Consider the following 8,371-nt stretch of genomic DNA (forward strand, 5'->3'; position numbering starts at 1 on the left):
CCCGTCTCTACTCGTCGAGTTAGGCGATGACTCGACGAGTTTTCCTTCTAAATGAACACCGACTGAATCCACACCCGACTCGCCGAGTTGTATGAACAACTCGTCGAGTTCATCATCAACTGATACTCATGTCCTGTCTTGACTCGCCGAGTTGTATGAACAACTCGTCGAGTTACTCTTCATCCTATGAACACGTTCTGTCCTTGACTCGCCGATTTGTATGAACAAATCGCCGAGTACCATGAAGATTGTCTTGGACTCGCTGAGTCCATTCATGCACTCGCCAAGTACCATGAATTCCCAGAACACTTTGCTTAGTCCAGAACATTGGGTCACTCCCCAGGACTCCTAAAACCCTTCCACACCCAACTGGTCCTTATGACCCTCACTGATATGGGACGAAAACCCTTGGACTCGCCGAGTCCAGTAATGGACTTACCGAGTCGATCACATCCCTTACTAAGAACTTCGATTTCTGATGTACGACACTTAACCAAATGATAGATCCAGGCCCCTAAACTCGATCTAGCACGTAAAGTTACAAACTTTACGTGCATGCATGGGACATTAGATCTAAAAAGGCTCTAAAATGGTTCTTTTGTTGCATGGGACCTTCCTTGGTGCAAAAAGCATCTTAGATCTGACTTGTGGCTCATAGAATGACATGATACAGAAGGCCAAACCCCCAACCATGCTTGCAAACATGGTTGGCCACCAAAAATGGCTTATAAAAGCCCCAAATCACCCCAAAGAGGGATCTAGCAAAAGAATAAGCAAGGTTCAGACTTTATACCTTTCAAAGACTGCAAATGATGAACCAAACTCAAATCCTTCAGTCCCCTCTTGATCCTTCTATGCTCTTCCTTCTTCCTTGAGATCAAAACTCACAAGAATCACTCAAAAAGCCTTAGATCTTCACAAAAACGGCTAGGTTTGCTATGAGGAGTGTTTTGGAGCATAAAGGGGGAGAGGAGGCTGCATAAGGTTGTTTAAATAGGGTGCAAACCCCTAGATAGGGTTTTTGTCCAAACAACGGCTACTCGCCAAATCTGGGACCCGACTCGCCGAGTCCGCAGCTCAAACCTCGCGTCTCATCCCGCTTCTACTCGGCGAGTCAGTCCTTCGACTCGTCGAGTCCAAGGCCAATGTTATAAAATAAATATGAAGATTTAATAACAGAATACATACCAAGAACCAGGTGCTACAAATCTCCCCACTTATTTTAGACTTCGTCCTCGAAGTCTGCCACTCGATCCTGAAACAGCTCGGGGTAGTGCTCCATCATCTTACTCACTGGCTCCCAAGTCCACTCTGACCCCTTCCAGTGCTGCAATTGCACCTTTACGAGTTCCACTCTTTTGTTCCTCAGATCCTTCGACTTCCGGTCAAGAATCGCCATAGGCCGCTCGATGTAATTCAGACTGCTATCAACCTGAATGTCCTCCAAGGGTACCACCGCTATATCGTCCACTAGGCACTTCCGCAGCTGAGAAACGTGGAAAATGCTGTGGATCTGACTGAGTTCAGCTGGCAGATCCAGCCGGTATGCCACCTTGCCCACCCGGCTACAACCCTGAACGGTCCGATATACCTTGGGCCCAACTTGCCCCGCTTCCTGAATCGGATGACACCTTTCCATAGAGACACCTTCAGGAGAACCATATCCCCGACCTAGAATTCCAGGTCTGATCGACGCTTATCGGCATAACTTTTCTGCCGACTCTGAGCAGTCTGGAGCCTGGTCTGAACCTGCTGAATCTTCTCTGTCGTATTGAGCACTACTTCGGTGCTCCCCATGAGTCTCTGGCCAACCTCTCCCTAACATATCGGGGTCCTGCGCCTCCTCCCATATAACATCTCGAAGGGAGGACGGTCTATACTCGCATGATAACTGTTATTATATGAGAACTCCGCCAACGGGAGGTAGGTATCCCAACTACCTCCGGAATCTAAAACGCATGCCCGCAACATATCTTCCAGAGTCTGGATGGTTCGCTCGCTCTGGCCATCCGTCTGTGGGTGAAAATCGGTGCTAAAATGTAGACGAGTACCCAGCTCGTCATGAAACGTCTTCCAAAACCTGGATGTAAACCGCACGTCTCTGTCTGAAGTCACCGAAACTGGCACTCCGTGCCGCGCCACCACCTCCCTAATATAGATATCGACCAATTTCTTGGTTGAGATGCTCTCCTGAATCGGAATAAAGTGGGCGCTCTTGGTCAATCGATCCACGATGACCCATATCGAATCCATCCCCCACGCAGTCCTGGGAAGCTTCGTGATAAAATCCATTGTAATATCCTCCCATTTCCACAGCAGGATATCCTACGACTGCATCTTGCCGTGAGGTCTCTGATGCTCGACCTTGACCTTCCTGCAGGTCAAGCACCGTTCCACGTACCATGCCACATCCCGCTTCATGCAGGGCCACCAATAGTCCAGACGAAGATCCCTATACATCTTCGTCGCCCCGGGATGAATGGAGAATCGGGATTTGTGCGCCTCCTCCATCAGGACCTGGCGCATGCCTCCATGATAATGGACCCACACCCTATGGTGAAGAGTCAATAACCCTCGGCTATCATAGTCGAAAGAGGAAACCTGCCCCACAATTCGCTCACTCTTCCGATGTTCCTCCTTCATAGCCTCCTGCTGAGCCTCCCGGATCCACTCCAGAAGCGGAGTCACCACTGTCAACCTTAGACAGATATCCCTGATCGGCGCTGCCTTCCGGCTAAGTGCATCGACCATGACATTGGCCTTCCCTGGATGGTAGAGGATCTCACAATCATAATCCTTCACCACATCAAGCCACCGACGCTGCCTTAATTCAGATTTGGCTGGTCCATGAGATACCTCAAACTCTTATGGTCCGTGTAAATCATACAACGAACCCCATAGAGGTAATGACGCCAAATCTTGAGGGCGAACACAATAGCCCACAACTCCAAATCATGCGTCGGGTAGTTCACCTCGTGAGGCTTTTAGCTGCCTCGATGCGGAGGCAATGACATGCTGTAACATCCTGATTTCGCAGGTATATTATTTTATTTAATTATTTTGGTGTTTGAGGAGGAACTCGGCGAGTTGGAGCCAAGACTCTCCGAGTAGGGTCGCGGATGTTCATCCGGGTTCACGTCGGACTCGGCGAGTCCATGCTGTTTAATGAAACCCTAATCCCCCGGGTTTGGAGCCTATTTAAGGGCACTTATAGCCTCCCATTGCGGCTACCAGTCCCTTGAGAGAACCCTAAGTGAGTCAAATCGTTGTGAGGGAGAAGAAGACACTTTTTGATCCTTGAACCCTTGGTTTAGCAAGAAGAAGGTGACAACAGCAAAGAGGAGGTGCGATTCAAGCAGTTCCAGAGTTCAGAGACATCATTTTGAGGTAATGGTTCGAACCTCCTTCAGTTTTGGTGTTGATCATTAGATCTAGGGTTTTCTAACCCCTTTGGAGAGTGATTATGTGGAGCAAATGGTCCCTCTTCGAGTTTGTGCCTTGGATCTGGACTCAAAGAGGTCCAGAGACCTTGACCCTTGGAGCTTTATGGACCAGTTTGGGGTTATTGGCCTTAGGTTGCCATTTTTGGGACTAAATCTCCTTTTGATGCCTTGTTGTGGTTATACAAGCATCAAGTTTCGAACTTTACGTGACATTCATGCTTGGGGAGGCCAGATCTATGGTTTGGGGAAACAGATCTGACCTCAGGAGGTCAGTAGAGTTTGTGCACGGCATGAACTCGCCGATTTGTTCTTGAGACTCGGCGAGTAGGGTTAGGGTTTCACGTAAATTGCTCAGTGGATAGACTTGCCGAGTTGGGGGATGACTCAGTGAGTCAGGAGGGGGGGGGTTAGAGGACTGGAGTTCAAGGCGGTACTTGCCGAGTTGTTCTTGAGACTCGGCGAGTTGAGTCAGGGTGGCTCCGCGATTCCTGTCTGGTATGACTCGTCGAGCATAGGGAGGGACTCGACGTACCAAGCGGGACAAAGAGTTAGTGGACATGTGTGTACTCGCCGAGTCACCGGAGTGTACTCGGCGAGTTGGGTCAAAGTTTGACCGTTGACTTCTGTTGACTTTTGGGGTTTGGTCAGCAATTTGGTCTTTGGGCCTAGAAGGGGGTAAAATGGTCTTTTACCCTTAAGAGAGTGCCAAGAGAGGTTTGAGTCTAGTCTCGAGATTTATGTTCATGAGAGCATTTGCCTTATGTGATAGATGGTGGCGAGTTCGAGATGCAAGCATGAGGATATCTGCTTACTGCTTGCCAGGTGAGTCTTCTCACTATACTTTACCTTGAGTAGGTAACCAGAGTTATTTGACAGAGTATATGTATGTTGTGTATGTTATGTGTTGTACCGCATTATTTCTATGTGATTTATGCTGTGCATGTTTACAGAGTTAGAACCGGAAGGTTCCCAGAGTTAGAACCGAAAGGTTCACAGAGTAGGGTCCACGGACCCACAGAGTTATAGCCTCGAGTGGCTAATATGTGTTATGTGTGGTATTTTGGGGAACTCACTAAGCTTCGTGCTTACAGCGTTCTGTGTTATGTGTTTCAGGTTTCTCTCAGGATCACGGGACGGCACCGGCTCGATTGTACACACAAGAGAAAGAGTCATGTTTTGAAGATCCTGGTTTATTATGCAAGTGAAAATGGAGTTATGTTTTGTAATTCGATTATGAATGAGATTTTAAGAATTAAACGATTATTTTTAAATGATAAATTGTTTTGAAATTTACGGTGTTACAAGTTGGTATCCGAGCCTTGGTTTGAGGGATTTGGATGCACCTTCGGGTAAATCTGGACTCAAACTGAGGAAGTAGGAAAAGTTTTCAAAGAAATAATTTTCTAAAGCGAATAAGAGTTCAAACAGGAAGCGAGAAAGAGCAATGTGTACAATCAGCCAGAGCCCGATCGGTGATTTCCCAAAATACCCTTACTTTTTTATTATGAGATATTTATGATGCACTTTATGAGATATTACTGCATGCTAGAGACAAGCTAGGTATTCCATATATTAGGACTAGAGTGGCCTGATTTGTGATGCCGTAGCCTAGGAATTGCTGTTATATGCAATGTGCTTTTGAGTATGTGATGAGTGAGAATATTTAGTTGGAATCCTTTAGGGTATCTGAGTAGAGGAGTAATCTAGGGGGAGATACCTAGATAAGTACCGTGGTACTTAGCGAAAGAATAGTTAGAACCCGCGAGGGGAAGAGTTGCAGAGTTCGGTGGTACTTTCGAGGATGACCAGAGCAAGCGGAGTTATCACCCAGAGTGAGTTATATATATTCTTCGATGCTTGAATGTTGCTTGCTTCCTGCTTTGTGGAACTCTCGATGATGGGAGTCAGCTACCAAGCGAATATGACGATATTCAGGAGGTAGACGACTGGCATCATTAGGAGCTCTTCAGCAGCTGATGGCAAAGTAGTGTAGGAATCTAGGAAGAGCCTAGGGGGGGTAACCTTAGCCAGATGAGTGCGCTGGCAGAGTAGAGAATTTCGTTGGGGAGCGAGCGCGCGATGGAATTGGTGAACGAGAAGGTCGAGCAGCTTCTTAGGAGCTCCGGGATAGTCCGTGTGGAAAGTATGGGTAGATGTGGCAGGTAGTATGGGCCCGTACTACTGAAAGCAGAGGACCCATACTTGATACAGGGAGTATTCTGAAGGTTCTAATGAGCGGATGGAGGAGTGATGTTATGGTTCGAGTACCATACATCGGAGCGGATTGAGGAGTGATGTTATGGTTCGAGTACCATACATCGGAGCGGATCGAGGAGTGAAGTTATGGTTTGAGTACCATACATCAGAGCGGATGAAGGAATGGTGTTATGGTTTGAGTACCATACATCAGAGCGGATGGAGGAGTGATGCTGTGGTTCGGGTACCATACACTGGAGCATATTGAGAAGAGATGTCATGGGATGAGTACCATGGTTCGTAGTGAATGATGCTTGTGGTTCTTCGGTTATCCGGTCACGATTGATGAAGTAGAGATTGGACGCTATGGATTTTAGGCCTGTTGGCCATGATTGAGTTCGAAGAGGCGTCCCTTGAGAGGGAGGTCGAGAGCCTTTCAGAGTATTTTGGTAAGGAGTCAGAGGGAAGGGAGAATTTCAGTCTGAATTGAGCAATCAGTCGATAGAGGAGATGTCACCTTCTTTGACCTGTGTGGTTTTATTTATGTTCGTGTGCGGAACATGAGAGGCATGATGTTTAAGTTGTGGGTTTGGGGGTAAACCCTGCAGGTTGTCATTGATGATGATTTTCCATCAGAGTATCAGGTAGCCTGTGTGCCGCAAGGCAGTGATTTACCATGAGCAGGTAGTCAGTTGGGACTGAGATAGTCAAGGATCACGTTACACCTATTTGAGTATAGTAGGGCGTATTGTAGAGGTATCAGTGGGGAGTCCAGTCGAGTTAATCAGTGCAGTGGTTTTTCTATCTATGTTGGGTATTGAATATGGGATTGGGTCCCTGTTCTTGGGATGATCCATGTGTTGGAACGTCGGTTGATGAGTCGAGGTGGGGGAGTATGATGATTTCGTGGTCCAGTCTATGAGTCAGTGATGTTATTGGACAGTTGAGTTGTTTGGTATTGGATTGGTACGAGACTTGGAACAACTAGGGGCAGTCGTGATGAGATGTTCTTGAGGATTCCATCTGAGGTTTAGAGTTATGAGATCGATTGATTTCCTTAAAGGGGATTATCGGGCGTTGCATAGCACTTTCCAGGGGCAGGTGCGTTATTGCTGGTGAAAATAGTTTGTGAGGTTGTTGATGTGTCAGATAGTGATGGTTCGAACCCTAAGTGGGGGAGAACCGAGTGGTTTATTGAGAGAACCAGAGATTTGTGCAAGAGCGGTTAGGGGTTGGATACAGAAACCTGTGGCTTGAATTCATGAGATCAGGGTCATTGGTGATCAAGGAAAGGTGCAGGGCGAGATAATGCATGTGGTATATGTCTGGGAGAAGGATGTGTGTCTCCACGGCGGGTGGTCAATGGTCAGGAATCTGGTGGTGGTCAGAGTCGTTTCAAGTGGAAGACTCGTAAGGATGGTATGGGCAGTTGAGAACTTCTGGGTTGAAATATGGGTAGAAGATTGTCGAGTAGCCAACTCCCGGGCTGGGATGTGTATTCTTGCTTGGATTTTGAGCAGTAGTGGAAAGGGTTTCGGAGGATCATCAGTGTGTTCTGAAGAGTTAGCGCCTTCCTTGTATTCCTATTGAGTGTTCGGATGCACTGAAGTTGCGCATCGAGTGAAATAGGAAATTATTATGGGATTCAGAGGAAATGTATTGTTGTATGTGTATGGTGCTGGGAGTAAGGGAATCAGTGGTAGAGGTAGGACATTGTGATGCTCTGTTAGGGTGTTCCGTGGTTTCCGCGTATAGCGTCCCGATTTCGGAGTTATTTAGAGTCTTGGGTTTTAGATGACTAGTGTTGTATCATGTATCCACGGTTCCAGTGGGAGCCCTTCGTGTATTGTCATCAAGAGAGATTATTTAAGGAAGTGGATCTCTGCTGAGGTAGGTTCTGTGTTATGGCGGTTGCCGCCAGAGTCTGTAATGCATATTGGGGCAAGTGTGTGTGTAACTATCTATGATAGTCTTTGGTGCATGAGTTAGTGAACATAGTGTGGCGTTGTAATGAGAATGAGAGTATAGGGTGAAGCTATGGGGAGCCATAGTATTCACCAGTCAGAGGGTGTTGTGATGCTACGGGGAGCCGTAGTACTCACAAGTCAGAGAGAGAGAGAGAGTCGTGATGCTATGGGGAGCCGTAGTATTCGCTAGTCAGAGGGTGTTATGATGCTACGGGGAGCCGTAGTACTCACAAGTCAGAGGGAGGGAGTCGTGGTACTACGGGGAGCCGTAGTACTCACTAGTTAGTTGGCGTTGTGATACTATGGGGAGCCGTAGTACTCACTAGTCAGAGGCTGTCGCAATGTTGCGGGAAGCCATAGTACCCACTAGACGGCAAGAGAGTGTGATGATGGAGTGTTCTCTGATAAGTGCATGATGCAGAAGAGTTTTAGGCTTGAGTAGCCCTAGCGTTGAGTTTTTGGAGCCTAGTGGGTAAACCGAGGTGAGACGGGGGTCTGCATCTCTGTCGGGAGGGTTAGCAAGGCACGTGGGAGAATATGCGCAACAGACGCCAGAGGTTAGAGCTGAGTCGATCTTCGATTGGATTGTATATATTTTTTTTATGAGGAAAAGGGAATTTTGTGACTTGCGTGTCACTAGGCCGTGATAGTGGTCACGGGGAGGAAGTTAGTGAGATATTTTGGATCATGTTATGTGTGACTTTTGGGGGTTCAGTTGTAGGGCCAAAAGCTGACCTGGTGCTCGGTATCGAAGATGAATATGAG

Source organism: Lactuca serriola, chromosome 8 (genome assembly GCF_051521515.1).
Source record: "Lactuca serriola cultivar US96UC23 chromosome 8, Lser_US96UC23_V15, whole genome shotgun sequence".
NCBI classification, from domain to species: domain Eukaryota; kingdom Viridiplantae; phylum Streptophyta; class Magnoliopsida; order Asterales; family Asteraceae; genus Lactuca; species Lactuca serriola.